The 19,293-nt window shown below is 36.5% G+C and overlaps 2 long non-coding RNA genes across 2 annotated transcripts; both read left to right on the top strand.

Annotated features, from left to right (window-relative positions):
• Positions 1–590: 590 nt before the first annotated feature.
• LOC135775916 (uncharacterized) lies at positions 591–18,339 on the top strand. The gene is made up of 4 exons (XR_010543963.2): positions 591–1,061; positions 1,271–1,343; positions 17,029–18,137; positions 18,269–18,339. It is a non-coding gene; the product is annotated as an uncharacterized lncRNA (long non-coding RNA).
• On the top strand, positions 5,436–14,529 carry LOC135775914 (uncharacterized). The gene is made up of 6 exons (XR_010543962.2): positions 5,436–5,930; positions 6,142–6,162; positions 6,393–6,459; positions 6,710–6,779; positions 12,775–12,945; positions 13,422–14,529. It is a non-coding gene; the product is annotated as an uncharacterized lncRNA (long non-coding RNA).
• Positions 18,340–19,293: the final 954 nt, after the last annotated feature.

The following is a 19,293-nucleotide window of genomic DNA, read 5'->3' as shown; positions in this document are numbered from 1 at the left end:
AACAGTAAAAAACAATTTTTCACTTACGAGCAAAAGTATCAAAGAATACCAGAAAAAGTGGAAAAACATGTGACCAGGCCTGGCCCTTGGGGTTATGGGCAGGGACGTGCACAGGAATTTTGAGAGGCAGTTGCGCTCTGACCTAAAAAAAAAGTGCAAATGTGTTGTTTCATTGAGTTGGAATATTGTCTATGTTATAAACAATTAAATGTGACAGATTCTGTACTTTTGTCTCATGTTCATCTTTTAATGTTTAGACATTTCTTGACTCCACAGCAAACAGAGGAATTTTGCCTGTATTTTTCCAACACTTATGAAGGGCACTTATACAGTAGGCTATGTATGTGTAAAACTGCAACAAACAGTACAAATACAAATATAGAATAGAGAAGCATTTCTATAAAATTAACTCTAGTCTCAATGTTGATGTAGCTTATAGCTGAAATATCAGACAAGTAAACTGACAAGAGTTTTGCATTCACTAAGTTAGAGAATCTCTTAAGATGGTCTGAGGACATCGACAGTTTACACTTACATGATACAAACTGATTTTAGACAAAACTCATGTTTTCCTATGTTGTCATTTCCAACCCAGTCTCACGGCATTTCGTGATTTGGTCACGTAATTTAATCTATTTATTCGTTGCAGGAACACGTTTATTTCATTATTTTCGTAATTCCAGCACGTTTTTTTAACTAATGTATTTCAATTGGATGCATCTTTCGTGCATATAGCACGATTTTTTCTGCCAGTCGGGCTGCAGTAGGGAAGCTCAACATTTATTCACAAGATCTTATCAAGACTGCAATACATAAGAATAAATAGGAATCGGCAACAATTAACGATCTATGCCAGCGCATGTCAATATTTATCTGGTCATTTTCAACTGGTTTTTAATGTTAAAAGTCCCTGTCAGTCAACAGCTGTTTCCGGTGAGTTCAACTGCAGGATCAATAGCATTCAGCGGTGAGTTTAACAACGCTCAAATGTGGGTAAAATAACATTCAGAGAGGAGTTTTATTAAAACAGCGTTAAACTGCATGTAAGACAACATTCAGAGGTGAGTTTAACAACGCTCCAATGCGCGTGACATTAAGTATTTTAAGCGTTTTCTGATCATGTAGTGCTTTATTACACGTGATGCATGCTGGGTGTTAAATAATTTTTATCAAATGATCGTTGATGTTAATAAATATAGATCTAAATATACATTTTACTTGAGTTCGATTAATTAATAAGTTGTTTAATTATTAATTTGTTTATTTAAAGTCCTGTAATAACTGTGATGTCATCGAATGAGACGAAGGTCCATGGCTATTTCAACTCGGAAGTTGAGATGAAGGTAATTCTTACATTTACACAGCAAAAATTTTTTTCATCGTAACAATAAGTTGTGTTTGGAACATTATAATGTATACGGTAGCAATCTTAGGATGGTAAATAATAGAAGTCATTAAAAATAACTTTGTTGCACCACATATGCAGTAGGCTAATAGCAAAATTAGCTATAATTCATTCTGTCGCAAATAAGGTAACTAATCATGCAAGACTCAGGGAAATGCAAGATTTCAGTAGTGATATGTTACCTATATTACACTAGCTCGCAACTATTAATCCAAAAATTATTCAACATGATCAGACGAAGAACAGTGTTGCCAGATTGGTTTGTTTTCCAGCCCAGTAATCATTTAAAATCCACACAAAATTATACAATAAACGGTCAGATATGATCTATAATAAAACAATACAACTTAATTCATAACAGCACCATTATTGGGAATCATGTTTTAATATGAAATTATGAATAATTTAATTGCTCTTTCAGAGATTACATAGGAGCCTACAATTTACATTGCAACTGTAAAATTATTTTCCATTTCTGTCCTTACCCTAATAATTAAAAAATTCCACCTGCCCAAACCCTTTTTATTGCACATAGTAGCCTACAACCCAAAACCAACCAAATGGGTGAAAAACTTCCCGTTTTACCAGACTGATGAAGAATACTGGTGAAAATGTAATATGTATTAATCTGAAAAGTTTTTTTTCTCTCTCATCAGGTCCTTCAAATTTGCTCTTTATCTTCTACAACACACACACACACACACACACACACACACACACACACACACACACACACACACACACACACACACACACACACACACACACACACACACACACACACACACACACACACTAACACACACACACACACACACAATAAAGGCATAATAAAGTGTACTTTTTGGCAGGGGCGTTCCTAGACATAAAGCTCTACTGGGGCACAGGCCCCCCATTTTTTGCTGACTTTTTGAAAGCCTGCTGTGTGCAAAAAGTGTGCAACACTTCTAAACAATGTCCTTTGCTTAACCCACTATTTTACAGTGCAACAGTTACTGCGAAAGATAAATATATACAAGTGTAATCTTCATCATACCTAACATTATTAATATGAGGCATAACATGTTTGGAAATAATGACAGCAGAGAAATATTTTCTAAATTATACAATGATAGCAATGATTAATAACTTATTTTTACAAGAATATTTTAAGAAACCAGTCATTTTATGACTGCTATACTAAATAATCTCAGTCATAGTTACTGCTAACTGTTATGTAAGTTAGTGTCTTAGAGTTAAATATTAGTAAACTAAATATTAATTTCATATCTGAAAATACAGAACAGTATAACACATACATCTGTTGATTTTCTCAGCAACAATGCAATTCTGTAGACTTGAGGTTTTCCTGAGATTTTTCCTCTAATGTTTGAGACCTGACAGGTGAGGATGTACTTTGTCTTACCTCCCTTAAACTCATCATCTCTCCTTTCTGCTTCCCTTTCCCTGCTTTGCACAAAAACATTTCTGATGTCCATCTACAGAAGCCAATAATGATCGAGTCAAAGATAAGCCTTATTATTTAGAAACTTACTTTAGTCTTGTTATGTTTTCATAAGCTAACTCACTCGCGTGGCATCACCTTTTGAATGCGGTTGTGCGCGCCGCGAATGAACGCAAAGATGCACGCGGACATGGATATGGTGAATACCAAATATCCAGTGCATATATTAATAAGGCTTTGTCATGGAACCCAATTAGGGCAGAAGATTCCCGAAGTCTGAAATCCTATGCCTTGTATCTCAGGGGTTGTTTAAACGCCATGAAGGAGATTGCATATATGGATGAGTTAAATCTGGCGTCCAATCTGAAATTATTGGTCAGCAAATTGCCTTACAAATTAAAAGAGAGATGGCGAGTGGAAGTTTGCCAATTTCAAGAATCAACCAAGCGCAGGGCCACTTTCAAAACCTTAGTTGAATTAATTGAAAGGCAGGTTAAAATCTTGACGGATCCTGTCTTTGGTGATATACAAGATCCTGCTCAAAGAGCACATATTGTAAGGCCCAAACAGTCAATATCCGTGAAACCCAAATTCACTAACAAAAGCTTTACAGCCAACGCAACAACCGTTGATGTCAATACTTCTCTCAAACAGAGGAATAGTGCTTCAATAGTCCAACATAAGCCCTACTGTCTGTTTTGCTCAGGAGTACATCTATTAGGAAGCTGCTCTTGGTTCAAAAGGAAACGTCATACTGACAAAATATCATTTTTGAAAGAAAGAGGCATTTGCTTTGCATGTCTTGTTACAGGCCATATAAGCAAGGACTGCACCCAGCAACACTCGTGCACTATTTGTGAGAGGCCACATCCTACGATACTGCACATAGGAAAAGTAGAGCAGAACAAAGGAGCTGCAACATCTATAGAACTGGATGTGGAACCAAAAAAGGTGAACACAGGACAAGTATCTCTGGAAGCATGCAGTCATACTGGGGCCGGTGAAGAACAGTGTCTAATGTCCATTGTGCCTGTGAAGGTAAAATTAAACAAAGGTAACACAGTAATACATACCTACGCATTTCTTGACCCTGGCAGTTCTGCCACATTTTGTACAGATAAGTTAATGCACCAACTAAATGTACAAGGAAAAAGAACCAACATTCTTCTGCGCACAATGGGCCAGGAACGAACTGTGTCTACTAATGTAATCACTGGACTTGAAGTAAGTGGACTTCACAACAATGTATTCCTAACTCTGCCAGAGACATACACGCAAACAAAGATTCCTGTGTCAAAAGGTAACATACCCAACCAGAGCGCTCTGTCAAAGTGGCCTTACCTTAGAGACATTCAAATTTATACCATTGATACAGAAAGATTAGGTAAGAAAGATGAAGCTTGCGCTGCTTACACGCAAAATGAACTTTGTCAAAGACATGTTAAGGAATGAGGAATCAAATGTTAAAGAAGTTAACGAACATATGGATAAATATGGAGATTTATTGAATGATTTTGAAGCTAGACATGAAGATTATCAGAACGCTTTGAGTGAGAAAGATCGCGGAGAAGATAATCACTTCTGGTATAAACCTAAAAAAGAAATAATTAGTAAATTCCTTCAAGAAGTAGACAATTGGTTATGCGCACACGGAAATGAAGATGAAGAATTTGAAATAAGTCCAGATGACAGTGTTTCTGCAACGCTCTCCAAGAAAGCAGAAGATAGGGGATCAAAGACTTCCGTAGCCTCCTCTGCTTTAGGACGTGCAGCAGCTGAAAAGGCTGCGTTAAAAAATTAAATTAACGGCTCTTAAAAAGAAACACAACTCAAGACACAGAACAATATCTTAGAAAGGCCAATCACAAAGTTATGCTTGATGTTAGAAGGAGATGAAGACAAGATCTAAAGAAACCTGATGACAATGGTCTAGTATTCTTTTTTGTTTTTTATATCTCACATAAAAGTAAAATAATTTATTTAAGGCTCCAAATTTGATTTAATTTAATAATTGTTTTGCTTACCAAAACAATTAGGGGCCGGTTGTGTAGGAGCCACACTGTTAACGATTTCTGTAAATTACACTGTATTTTACTGTAATATGAACTGTATTTTACCGTAGGGCATGTTATACAGTATGTTGCTGTATTTTGATGTTGCATTGTGGGAAATGTAATCTTTGTGCCAGTAAAATACTGTATTTTCTATTTACTGTAAAATTTACAGTTAATTAAAAATACTGTATTTTAATCGCAGGTGGTGCTAATTTGTTTTTTGGGGATTAACTCTCTGATTAAGCTATCTTATACAAATAATGTAATATTATTGTATTTATATATTGATTTAAAATGTAAAGTAAAATTCAGAAGACTTAAACAAAGTCCTAAAAACAATCAAACAACTAAATTAGTGCAAGTAGAGCTGATTTATTTATCAAAACACAATATAATCATCTTCATTAAAGTATTTTGTATATTAGAATTAATTTATAAATGTAAGTGTTTAAAAATTAGAGATAGGTTTTGCCGGTTGTTGATGAGTGATGAATACCAGCTGAGAATTTTCTCAACGCGTGTAAGCAGCCATGACACAGGAAACCGAAACAGTGTTCCAATATAAAGTGAGGGTCCTTGACAGTGGCCGAACCCGCATACTACACGATATAATGATTCCCCATCTCGGGAGCTATAGGGAACGAATTGAGACACAGCCCTGGATGTAATCACGTCTGTGCTGATCACGTGCCTGTACACAAACCCGCCGCAGCTCACTTGCAAAAGATTATCCTGTTATTTATTACACGTATAGTAAACGTTTTTAATGTTATCATGAATCAATGTTATAGTTTTGTATGTCACATTATTTTTTGAGAAGAGTCATGACTCAACGCGGACCTTACACGCTGTTAATTTGTGTGTGCATATGGCGGTACAGGCTCTTTTGCACTCTATGACCAGCCATCATTAAATCGAAATACAGTAAAAAAATGAGCGCGAAACCCTGACACTTTACAGAAAGGCACGGATATCCCCGCCCGAAGAAAAAAAGAGCACAGGACAATGGTTGCAAGTTAAACAGCTGGTAAGTAAAATGAGTAATCCTGTGATTTCTTAACATATTTAATTTTTTATTTGGTTAAATAATTTGAAACAACACGCAGTTAACGGTAATTTACCTCACACGTTAGGACTGTTGTGACTAGATAGGGAAAGCGCTTTGTGGTGAAAACTCTTTTTAAGACTCAACAACACTTTCGGTGCACATTATCATATATATTTATTTTCCTTTTTAGAACATTTCACCATCTGCAAAGGTAAGTAATCTTGTGATTTCTTACCATATTTAATATTTTTGGTTTAGTTCATTAATTTGAAACACTTTTTTTTAAACACTTAACAACACGCAGTTGACGGTAATTTACCTCACACGACTGTTGTGAACAAGATAGTTAGAGAGCTTTGAGGTAGAAACTCGTTTAAGACTGAACAAAACGCAACTTTCTGTGCAAATAATCATATTTAATTATTTTCTTCCCCTTTTTAGAACATTTCACCATCGACATATCAACATAAACGGTTCTCTTTTTCGTGTTTGACTGCGTTTGGTACAGGTGAGTGTTCATAATGCTAGGCGACAAACTGAGCTTTTGTGTTTAAGGCTATTTTGAAGTCAGTCTCTCAGTTTCTCTCTAACATGCACATCTAACAAGGAATAATTGACGATGGGTCGTTGAATTAAATTGATATAACTGCCAGTAAGAAAAAGTGTGTGTGTGTGTGTGTGTGTGTGTGTGTGTGTGTGTGTGTGTGTGTGTGTGTGTGTGTGTGTGTGTGCGTGTGTGTGTGTGTGTGCGTGTGCAGGTCACAACAACAACGGCAGATGCAGAGACCACGCTTTCCCTTGCTTCCACTCCACAGCTGATCATGCTTGGTAAGATTCTTTAACACATACTTTGGGAACATTAAAAAGATTAAAGGGATAGTTCAGCCAAAAATGATAATAAACCCATGATTTACTCACCCCCAAGCTATCCGAGATGCATATGTCCATCATTTTCCAGACAACACACATTTTCAGATATTTAAGAAAATGTTTTAGATCTTTCAGTTAATTAAATGTGAAGTTACAGGGTCCACGTCCTTGAAGTCCAAAAAAAGTGCGTCCATCCTTCACAAAATAATCCAAACGGCTCAAGGATGATAAACAAAGGTCTTCTGAGGGTAATCTGCGCGGTGTTGTTGTAGAAGTATCCATATTTAAAACTTTATTAACGAAAATAACTACCTTCCGGTAGCGCCGCCATCTTAGTCGGGTCCGCATTCAAGATCACGCAACTTACAGAGATTACTCTGCTGCTGCTCTGTGCCCCCGCCCTCCGAATTTGTCATACGTCACTAAGAAAAGTGCGTACACTACGCTAATACTCTCTCCTGAATACAGAGGAGTCTAAGATGGCGGCGCTACCGGAAGGTAGTTATTTTCGTTAATAAAGTTTTAAATATGGATATTTCTACAACAACACCGTGCAAATTACCCTCAGAAGACCTTTGTTTATCATCCTGGAGCCACTTGGATTTATTTTGTGAAGGATGGACGCACATTTGGACTTGAAGAACGTGGACCCCGTAACTTCACATTTAATTAACTGAAAGTTCTAAAACATCTGAAAATGTGTTTGTCTGAAAAACGATGTACATATGCATCTCGGACAGCTTGGGGGTAAGTAAATCATGGGATTAATATCATTTTTTGGCCGAACTATCCCTTTAATCCTTTGTTAATGTTAAGCATTATGCTTAAATTTTGGCATTCTTCTTGAGTTTTGAATATCAAGAGTAATGAAATGATGATTGGCCTTTTTTAGGTAACCCCCCCCCCCCCCAAATTGTATTCTGTACTCATTTACTTATTCTTGTTTTGTTCTTAACCTGCATGAGTTAAATTTCTTGAGCGAAGATAATATTTTGATAAATGATGGTTATCTAATAGTTGACAATACCCCTTGACCTCCACAGTATTTGTTTTTCTTACTATGGAAGTCAGTGGGTACCATCAACCGTGCTTACCATCAATTATTAAAATATCTTCTTTTGTGTACTAATAAATACAACAGAATCAACTCCTACAGGCTTAGAACAATACAAGGGTAAGTAAATGATGAAAGAATTTTGGGGACATATGAACTATCACTTTAAAATGATAGATTTCAAATTATTGAGAAAAGCTCTAACATCTAAATATTGTTACTTACACCAAAATCAAACTAGATAGTAAAGTTTGAAGACAAACTTTATGTTGGCTTGAGAAAGCGTAGCCTGAACGTTTAAAACGGTTTGACATAAGTTTAGTTTAGTAGGCTATCTGGCTGTTAGTATGTTTAAGTATGAAGGTAGCATGATTTACCATGAAGCTAACATGATGTTAGCATGATTAGCATGAAGCTAGCATGATGCTAGCATGATTAGAATGAAGCTAGCTTGATGCTAGCATGATTAGCATGAAGCTAGCATGATAAGCATGAAGCTAGCATGATGCTAGCATGATTAGCATGAAGCTAGCATGATGCTAGCATGATTAGCATGAAGCTAGCATGATTAGCATGACGCTAGTATGATGCTAGCATGATGTTAGCATGATTAGCATGAAGCTAGCATGATGCTAGCATGATTAGCATGAAGCTAGCATGATGCTAGCATGATTAGCATGAAGCTAGCATGATGCTAGCATGATTTGCATGAAGCTAGCATGATGCTAGCATGATTAGCATGAAGCTAGCATGATGCTAGCATGATTAGCATGAAGCTAGCTTGATGCTAGCATGATTAGCATGAAGTTAGCATGATGCTAGCATGATTAGCATGAAGCTAGCATGATGCTAGCATGATTAGCATGAAGCTAGCATGATGCTAGCATGATTAGCATGAAGTTAGCATGAAGCTAGCATGATGCTAGTATGCTTAGCATGAAGCTAGCATGATGCAAGCATGCTTAGCATGAAGCTAGCATGATGTTAGCATGATTAGCATGAAGCTAGCATGAAGTTAGCATGATTAGCATGAAGCTAGCATGATGTTAGCATGATTAGCATGAAGCTAGCATGAAGCTAGCATGATTAGCAAGAAGCTAGCATGAAGCTAACATTTATTGCGTTGCTAGGGTACTAAGTTTGGTTGCTAGGGAGAAAATTGGCATCCCATAATGATCACCCTTCAAGCCACAAGTTAAACGGTCCAACCCCCGTGTCTCTACAATGTTCTGATGCGGAGATATAAGGCTTTGTTTATTCCGTTGCTAGGGTACTTAGTTTGGTTGCTAGGGAGAAAATTGGCATCCCATAATGATCACACTTCAAGCCACAAGTAAAACGGTCCAACCCCCGTGTCTCTATGATGTTCTGAAGCGGAGATATAAGGCTTTGTTTATTCCGTTGCTAGGGTACTAAGTTTGGTTGCTAGGGAAAAAATTGGCATCCCATAATGATTACACTTCAAGCCACAAGAAAAACGGTCCAACCCCTGTGTCTCTACAATGTTCAGATCCAGAGATATAAGGCTTTGTTTATTATGTTGCTAGGGTCTTCATATTTTGTTGCTAGGGGCGTGGCTTAATACCTCAATAAGAATCCTAAGAGACTGATTGGATGCCTGAGTAAAATGAGCCCACCCCTATGTCTCTATGACACTCTGGTGCAAAGATATCCATCTGGGCTTTTTATAATGGTAGTCTATGGGAGATGTTGCTAGGGTACCCAAAATTGTTGCTAGGGGCGTGGCTTAATATCTCTGGGGTGATCCTAAGAGACTGATTGGATGCTTGAGTAAAATGAGCCCACCCCCATGTCTCTAAGACACTCTAAAGTGAAGATATTCCATCTGGGACGCTTTTTTTCCCTTTTATGGGCATATTTCCTGCCCCATTATAAGTCAATGGGAAAATTTGGGGGCCTCTTACACCCCAGGGGTACAGCTTACACCCCATTGTGAGGTATGTTCTTACACAGCCTGTCAGCCTCCTTAAATGTGGTAAGCCACAAGTTTCTACAAGTTTCTCACTCGCAGCTTTGACCCGTCAAAGTTTGTCTCAATGTTAAGTCAATGGAAATTTTGGGGTGTTTCAGCGCCCCGTTTAGGAATTCGGAAGGTCCCATCAGTTAGAAAAGATATAGCACACCTCGTCAGATCAGACCGAAAGTCTGTCCAAAGTTTGATGGCTGTAGCTTGAAAGCTCTAGGACGAGTTAGAGTTAGAAATTTTAGTCTCAGAAGAAAAAGAATAATAATAATAATAATAATAACTAGATAGTAAAGTTTGAAGACAAACTTTATGTTGGCTTGAGAAAGCGTAGCCTGAACGTTTAAAACGGTTTGACATAAGTTTAGTTTAGTAGGCTATCTGGCTGTTAGTATGTTTAAGTATGAAGGTAGCATGATTTACCATGAAGCTAGCATGATGTTAGCATGATTAGCATGATGCTAGCATGATTAGCATGAAGCTAGCTTGATGCTAGCATGATTCGCATGAAGCTAGCATGATTAGCATGAAGCTAGTATGATGTTAGCATGATTAGCATGAAGCTAGCATGATGCTAGCATGATTAGCATGAAGTTAGCATGATTAGCATGAAGCTAGCATGATGCTAGCATGATTAACATGAAGCTAGTATGATTTGCATGAAGCTAGCATGATGCTAGCATGATTTGCATGAAGCTAGCATGATGCTAACATGATTAGCATGAAGCTAACATGATGTTAGCATGATTAACATGAAGCTAGCATGATGCTAACATGATTAGCATGAAGCTAGCAAGATGCTAGCATGATTAGCATGAAGCTAGCATGATGCTAACATGATTAGCATGAAGCTAGCATGATGCTAGCATGATTAGCATGAAGCTAGCATGATGTTAGCATGATTAGCATGAAGCTAGCATGATGTTAGCATGATTAGCATGAAGCTAGCATGATGTTAGCATGATTAGCATGAAGCTAGCATGATGCTAGCATGATTAGCATTAAGCTAGCATGATGCTAGCATGATTAGCATGAAGCTAGCATGAAGCTAGCATGATTAGCGTGAAGTTAGCATGAAGCTAGCATGATGCTAGCATGATTAGCATGATGCTAGCATGATTAGCATGAAGCTAGCATGATGCTAGCATGATTTGCATGAAGCTAGCATGATGCTAGCATGATTAGCATGAAGCTAGCATGATGCTAGCATGATTAGCATGAAGCTAGCATGATGCTAGCATGATTAGCATGAAGCTAGCATGATGCTAGCATGATTAACATGAAGCTAGCATGATGCTAGCATGATTAGCATGAAGCTAGCATGATGCTAGCATGATTAGCATGAAGCTAGCATGATGTTCGCATGATTAGCATGAAGCTAGCATGATGTTAACATGATTAGCATGAAGCTAGCATCATGCTAGCATGATTAGCATGAAGCTAGCATGATGGTAGCATGATTAGCATTAAGCTAGCATGATTAGCATGAAGCTAGCATGATGCTAGCATGATTAACATGAAGCTAGCATGATGCTAGCATGATTAGCATGAAGCTAGCATGATTTTAGCATGATTAGCATAAAGCTAGCATGATGCTTGCATGATTAGCATGAAGCTAGCATGATGCTAGCATGATTAGCATGAAGCTAGCATGATGCTAGCATGATTAGCATGAAGCTAGCATGATGCTAGCATGATTAGCATGAAGCTAGCATGATGCTAGCATGATTAGCATGAAGCTAGCATGAAGCTAGCATGATTAGCATGAAGTTAGCATGATTAGCATGAAGCTAGCATGAAGTTAGCATGATTAGCATGAAGCTAGCATGAAGTTAGCATGATTAGCATGAAGCTAGCATGAAGTTAGCATGATTATATAAGGCTTTGTTTATTCCGTTGCTAGGGTACTAAGTTTGGTTTCTAGGGAGAACATTGACATCCCATAATGATTACACTTCAAGCCACAAGTAAAACGGTCCAACCCCTGTGTCTCTACGATGTTCAGATCCAGAGATATAAGGCTTTGTTTATTATGTTGCTAGGGTCTTCATATTTTGTTGCTAGGGGCGTGGCTTAATACCTCAATAAGAATCCTAAGAGACTGATTGGATGCCTGAGTAAAATGAGCCCACCCCTATGTCTCTATGACACTCTGGTGCAAAGATATCCATCTGGGCTTTTTATAATGGTAGTCTATGGGAGATGTTGCTAGGGTACCCAAAATTGTTGCTAGGGGCGTGGCTTAATAGCTCTGGGGTGATCCTAAGAGACTGATTGGATGCTTGAGTAAAATGAGCCCACCCCCATGTCTCTAAGACACTCTAAAGTAAAGATATTCCATCTGGGACACTTTTATTCCCTTTTATGGGCATGTTTCCTGCCCCATTATAAGTCAATGGGAAATTTTGGGGGCCTCTTACACCCCAGGGGTACAGCTTACACCCCATTGTGAAGTATGTTCTTACACAGCCTGTCAGCCTCCTTAAATGTGGTAAGCCACAAGTTTCTACAAGTTTCTCACTCGCAGCTATGACCCGTCAAAGTTTGTCTCAATGTTAAGTCAATGGAAATTTTGGGGTGTTTCAGCGCCCCGTTTAGGAATTCGGAAGGTCCCATCAGTTAGAAAAGATATAGCACACCTCGTCAGATCAGACCGAAAGTCTGTCCAAAGTTTGATGGCTGTAGCTTGAAAGCTCTAGGACGAGTTAGAGTTAGAAATTTTAGTCTCAGAAGAAAAAGAATAATAATAATAATAATAATAATAATAATAATAATAATAATAAGTTTAAGTGCAACAACAGTATGTTGGCTTTCTCAAGCCAACATAATAATAATAAGTTTAAGTGCAACAACAGTATGTTGGCTTTCTCAAGCCAACATAATAACAAACGCTATTATTAATTAATTATTTTCAGAGGATCCAGATCTACAAAACAAAAAATGGATGCTGCCGATTGAAGGCTAAGTCCGCTTTCCTGCGATTGACCTACCATTTCTTCAGCTTTTGCTGTTCACTTTGGTTGCTACTACGTGCTCAACATCGAGTACCAAGTGGAAGCAGCCACTACTTTGGAGTTTATTCAGAGGTAAGTACATCTTTCAGTATGCTATAACATTTGGTAAATATTGAAGAAAGACTCATCATTTACTTACTTTTATGTCCTTCCTAACCTGTATGCTCTCTCTTCAGAGGAACACAAAAGAAGATATTTTGAAAAATGTTGTTTACCAAACATGTTTAGTTGGTTTGTTGACTCCCATCAACAAAAGTGGTTTGGTAACAATCATTCTTCAAAATATCTTCTTTTGTTTTCCCCTAAAGAAAGTGCATACAGGTTAGGAAGGACATAAGGGCTTTTATATATGATTTTAGATTTCAGGAAGTGGCAAAGTCTTGTCATCTATTAGCAACTGCTGGTCCTTTGTGGTAATTACAGTGGGCCTGAGCAATATGAGGATATTATTGTATAGCAACGATTAGGAATGGCACTATTTTTTAAAAAAGTGGAGTGTCCCTCTCTTACACATCAAATGATCTAATGAATTATTTTTTTATGTAAAGATTTATTGTGAGGATCAGCCCCGACAACAGCAAGTGCTCCTCTAAGTTCCAGGTGAGCAAAAGAAGTGGGAAGATGGTGCAAAGGAAGAACTCTGGCCTGAACCATCATGTATATATCCACCTTTATTAAGGACTTTATGAATTAAGCAAAACTATTAAGCAACTAAAGCAAATACATTCTACTCAACTCACCAGAGGTTTGTGAAGTTCTTTTTTATCTTAAAGGTTTCTTTTAGTTAATTTGTCCATGCACTGATTTATAATATTGTAATATGAAACTCCAGTGTATACATGTTACTACTGTTGCTTCTAAAAGCAAAATAAGTCTACGCAGGAGAGGTTTTGTTACGTTTTTTTTATTACGGTATTCTTATAGACTGTTTCATCGGATGCACGTGATACACGTCTGGATCCGAACCTTACTTCCGGTCTTGCTTTTTTAATGGTCTGACTAGTTGCTAAACTGATCTCTTGAACAAATGCCTCGTCGAAAATAACAAATGTTTTGGTTTCCGAGCTAATCTATGTGTTGTTTTTTTTTGCTTGTTATATAAATAAAATGCGTTTAAAGAACTTTGTTGTTTTTTATTCTTAGCGGAGTTTATCGGAAGTTTATGCGGACCGCGACAGCCGTTTGTTTATGTTGTTACTGCTGAAACCGTCTATAGTTATAACTGAATTTGTACTAAGATTATTTGATAATACTGTGAAATGAAACGGTGAGTAAATGTTACATTGGCTTTGAAAAAGATGTTGCTGCAAGAAATTACAATTTACTCAGAATAATATTTTGAATGTATGAGTTTTTGACATTGCTTATGACTGGATTTGAATGTATTGTTCATGAATTGATGCTGTGATATGTGTGTGTAAATGTTTTGTGTGTTACAGGATAAAAGATTTGCTAAAAGTATTTTGTATTTGAACATTGTTATTATGACTGAGTTAGTGCATGACTTGATTATAAATTCTGTAATATGATATCTATGAGTAAATGTTATTGCCGGTTTTAGAAAAACAGTTTGTGATGCAAGCTGAAAGTTCAATGTGCAAAAATATGAAAATCTGATTTCATGTATTTGAAAAACTAAAAGAAATTTTAAAAACATGTTGTCATTGCTTATTTTTGTTTTTACTTAAAGCTGTTTTAACACCTCCATTTAAATTTTGTGCAGTTTTGTAGTAAATAGAAATGGGAAAATGAATCACAGGAAATTTTACGGTAAAATACACATTGTAATATATACATTGTAGTATAAAATTATTGTATATTTTACAGTAGAAAATATAATATACTGTAAATACAGTTACAGCATGTTAAACAATACTGTAAAATGTATACAGTATTTTAAATAGTACTGTAAATTTGTATACAGTATTTTAAATAGTACTGTAAAACTATACAGTATTTTAAATAGTACTGTAAAACTGTATACAGTATTTTAAATAGTACTGTAAAACTGTATACAGTATTTTAAATAATACTGTAAAATTGTATACAGTATTTTTACTGTAAGTTAATTTACAGTAAGTTGCTGGCAACCAGCTGCCAGTAAGTTACTGTAAATTCTACAGGAAATTTTTTACAGTGCATTTTTTAATCATTTCATTTCACATTACGATTTATTCTAATAATGTTTTCCTTATTGTTCTATTTTTGAGAACTTGTGCCCTCTACAGGTCAAAAGGACATTAAATAGGAAGGTGACAAGGTGGAGGTGTGGCTGACTGGGAGCACATAGCTTTTTGACCTTGCCACAGGAATGTTTTGAATGAACTGCTGCCCCTTTAAGCCTTAAAGCCATTCTCTTTATAATTTATTTAACAGATAAAGGATCTGTACTATTTGTTTTTGTTATAATAAAACCCACCTACTCTTTCACATTTACTCTTTTGGATTTTTCTTGGTTTATTGGAACAAGCAAGCGTCAAAGATTTCCCCAGTCAACATCAATGTGACAAAGAACAAACTCAAGACAAAATAGTCACTACAGTTGCTTTAATAATAAAAAAAAACATGATTTAAATTTACAGGTAACAGCTTTAGTCATATACTTTAACAAAAAAACAAGGGACTAGTTTTACAGTTTGTTGTAAACTCTGCCTCTTTGGACAACACAAGAGGCATTAACCCCTTACACGCTGCTCAAACATAGACATTTCTCAGACCGTGGTATCGATCCATGGTATCAGGGGACTTTTAACGAGTACTTTAGAAAATGTGGTATCGAGGCATCCCTAACCAATATGGTCTGGCTTTTACAAACATAGGCTTATTGCATACATGGAAGAATCCATATTTACCTAAATTGTGTTGAAGAGTATCAATAAGTTGTGTTCGCTGTCAAGTATTAAGAAAGTTATGATGTCAATGGTAGAATCAGTCTGGAATTAACCATTGATTGTATCCACCTTATTTTTGATGTAAATGTTTGTGCCGCCATCTTTATGGTATCATATTGCAAGGAACACGAGTGTGCTGTTTTGACTGTCTTTTTAATGTTTATTATGAAATTCAGCTAGACCGGTATAATTTTTACAGTTAGGGGTTGCCATAATAGCTGATACAAACACAGTAAATCTCTACAAAACGTAATATGTTGTACACTGTAAAAAATAAAAAGTTGACTTAACTTACATTTTCAAGGCAACTTGCTGCACAGCTTTTTTGAGTTTACTCAACTCTTGGATGATGTAGTTCACCTAACTCAATTTACTGAGTAATTTTAACTTACACCAAAAAGATGAACCAACTTAAACTGATTAGGTAATAAGCAAATTTCTATGTTTACTCAACTAGTGGCTAAGTTTTGTAAAGAGTAATTTAATATATCAAAATGTAACTAATCTACATGTTTTGGACTGTGGGAGTGTACACAGAAAGGTCTCATAAACAAAGTCTTTGTCTGACTTAAACCAGAGACCTTTTTGCTGTGAGGCAACAATGATGCGCGCTAACTCATTGTGCTGCCCTCTACAGAGAACACACACTTCTCAATCATGGTAACAATGAACAAACATAATTCTTTAAAAATTACTCTAAATACAACATATAACTAACATTAACAACATAACAACATAAATAAAGCCAGCAAACATTAAAACAGTCATCTTTTTTAGTAAATATTAACCAAAGAAGTGAACATTTCGCAATGCATGCTGGGAACCATTCCAACCATTGTTTTTTTTAAATTGCTTGTTCAGATTACTCAGTTTGGCAAGTTGGGTGAACTAATTGGACAAAAACTCATACATCTAAGTCCAGTCAACAAAATAATATTTGTTAGCTGAATGATTATGCTCTTTTCATTCAGTGAACATAAAATAATCAATTGACGCCCTTCAACAAAGAAATCTTTGTTCAAGTTACTTAATGTTCTTTGTTGAATGAACATTTTAAAGTTGGATTTTTTTACAGTGTATGTGGCACACGTGCACTCATGATCTTTATCCACACATCCATCCAGTAAAACCTTTCATAGTGCTAGTGAACAATAAATACAATAATTGTTAAAAAACAACTTCGAAAATAAGGTTACAGTTCAAAAGTCATATGTTTTATAAAATAATCTTTTATGGTTACAGCTCATTTACTTTTTCATTTCAGGTGCGGAAACTTGAGGCTGTCGGATACAAGTCAATTGTATTTACCAGGAAATGGGATAAAAAGGACCTGCCGGAGAGCCTCGCCGTGGAGCTGCCGGAGAGCATCGTCATGGAACGGCCGGAGAATCTCAACAAGGAGTCTGAGGCTGTATTTGCATTAAATCTTGTTCCTCTGTCCTCTCTCCAACCTCTCTTGCTCCTATTACTTTTACAACTATTTTCCTCCACTTTCTTCACCACCTCTTCTGACATGCTCACTGACACGTCTTTGCCACAGAGAAAGAGGAATACAAAGACATCTACTGTACCTCTTCAAACTATACCATGGCTTCAAACTATACCATAAAGCAGGGTTCCCCAAATCTTACCCTGGAGGGCCGGAACACTGCAGAGTTTAGCTCCAACCCTAATCAAACAGACCTGATCAAGGTCTTCATGATCACTAGAAAATCACAGGTGGGTAAAATTTATTAGGGTTGGACCTAAACTCTGTAGTGCTCCGGCCCTCCAGGGTAAGATTTGGGGAACCCTGGAATAAAGGGTAACTTTTTTCCTGTTACATCTTACTCCACAATTTGCTCCTAGACAAATCTATCTTCATGTATATTGAATTAATTTACCTAACCAGGTAATTGTTAGCCAGTTCACAGTGTTTAAAGGCTCGTACAGACTACATGACTTTAAAATGTTGGTCCGAACTGTGCGGTTCACACTACATGACTTGCTCTCTGTGAAATCAGGAGTGTTCACGTTGTTGAGCAGTTCACACCACACGACATAACATGAATGCCCCACAACAGGAGGTAACGCACTACACGAGTTGAGAACAACTCTATCACCCGACGATTCTATCTTGTCCACAAACCACGTTTTAATCACGCGATAAAACAAACCGGAAATGACGCGAAACAACACGCGCACCAGTAAACCCACAGAAGAAGAAACAAGAAGACGCGCAAAACTTTTGTTTGTATATATAGACTTCAGACAGAAATTAGTGCTGCAAACCGTTTGTGCGATGCAAAGACGCAAAAGAAAAAGATGAAGAGATGTGTATGTGGAGAGGTGGATCAACACCACACGAGGACAGCAGGGATTTAAGAGTTGGAGGTGAGAACAGCTTGTTTATATAGGAAATATAGCTGCATGCTTATGTTTGGCTATGATCACATTTAAAATATCAAAGTGTTGTCTACTGTGTTTAAAAGCTGTGTTTCTTGATTTAATTATCGTTCAAATAGAATAGGACAGGCTTCGCAAAGCATGACTTGGAGAGCGTTTGTCTTTGACCCTGCGATTCTATGCAACAGGTTTGTGTGATTTCATTTCAAACGAATATGAACTGAATGTTGTCATTACGTTTTTTCTGTCTGGGTATGTTTTTGAACTTTTTGGTGTCATGCAGGTGACAAGTCCCTCAGGTTCAAGTCCAGGATGGGGGACCAGCACCATCCCACAAATAGTTTTGGATACCTGTGCTGTACCAGGTTATAAAGGACCGATTTCTTGAAGGTAGGGTTATTACAAAATATAAAGATATCTATCTATCTATCTATCTATCTATCTATCTATCTATCTATCTATCTATCTATCTATCTATCTATCTATCTATCTATCTATCTATCTATATATATATATATATATATATATATATATATATATATATATATATATCTACTACTTCATTTAAAAAAAAAGAACACCCATAACATTGTGGACATCAGCAGTTTTAGTAAAAACTATTATTAGAAACAGGGATATAGTTCCGAAAAGCACAAGTAATATTTATTTTTATGTCTATACATACCTGTATACATTAATTTCATAATTTTATCTGAGCTTACACTATGTGTATATTAAAGTATTTTGTGTATAAACATGAATTATGTTAACACAGCAATAAACATAAAATTACTTCCAAACCTTATATTGTAATATTTGTTATTCTACATGTTGTTTAGTCCCTAGTTTATCTTTATACTTATTTATATGGATTAAGTAAGAAGGGGTCTCATTTATAAAGCATGCGTATGCACAAAACAGTTCTGGAAACATGCGTACGCCAGTTACCACACAAAGGTTGTGATCTTTAAAAAAAAAAAAACTTAATGGGAGAATAGGCTTGCATGGTGGGATCAGAAGATAATTAATGTACGCACACTTGCAGAAAGGGAACATTGCATTGTCTATATTTTTTGGCGTATGCCATTTTTGGCTTTTGTGCATACTTAGACTTTTAGTAAGGATCCTAAACACAGTTTTATAA

The sequence above is a fragment of the Paramisgurnus dabryanus genome, chromosome 21 (genome assembly GCF_030506205.2).
Source record: "Paramisgurnus dabryanus chromosome 21, PD_genome_1.1, whole genome shotgun sequence".
NCBI classification, from domain to species: Eukaryota; Metazoa; Chordata; class Actinopteri; order Cypriniformes; family Cobitidae; genus Paramisgurnus; species Paramisgurnus dabryanus.
The sequence above is the reverse complement of the archived record's forward strand: the minus strand, read 5'-3'. Positions and strand labels throughout refer to the sequence as shown.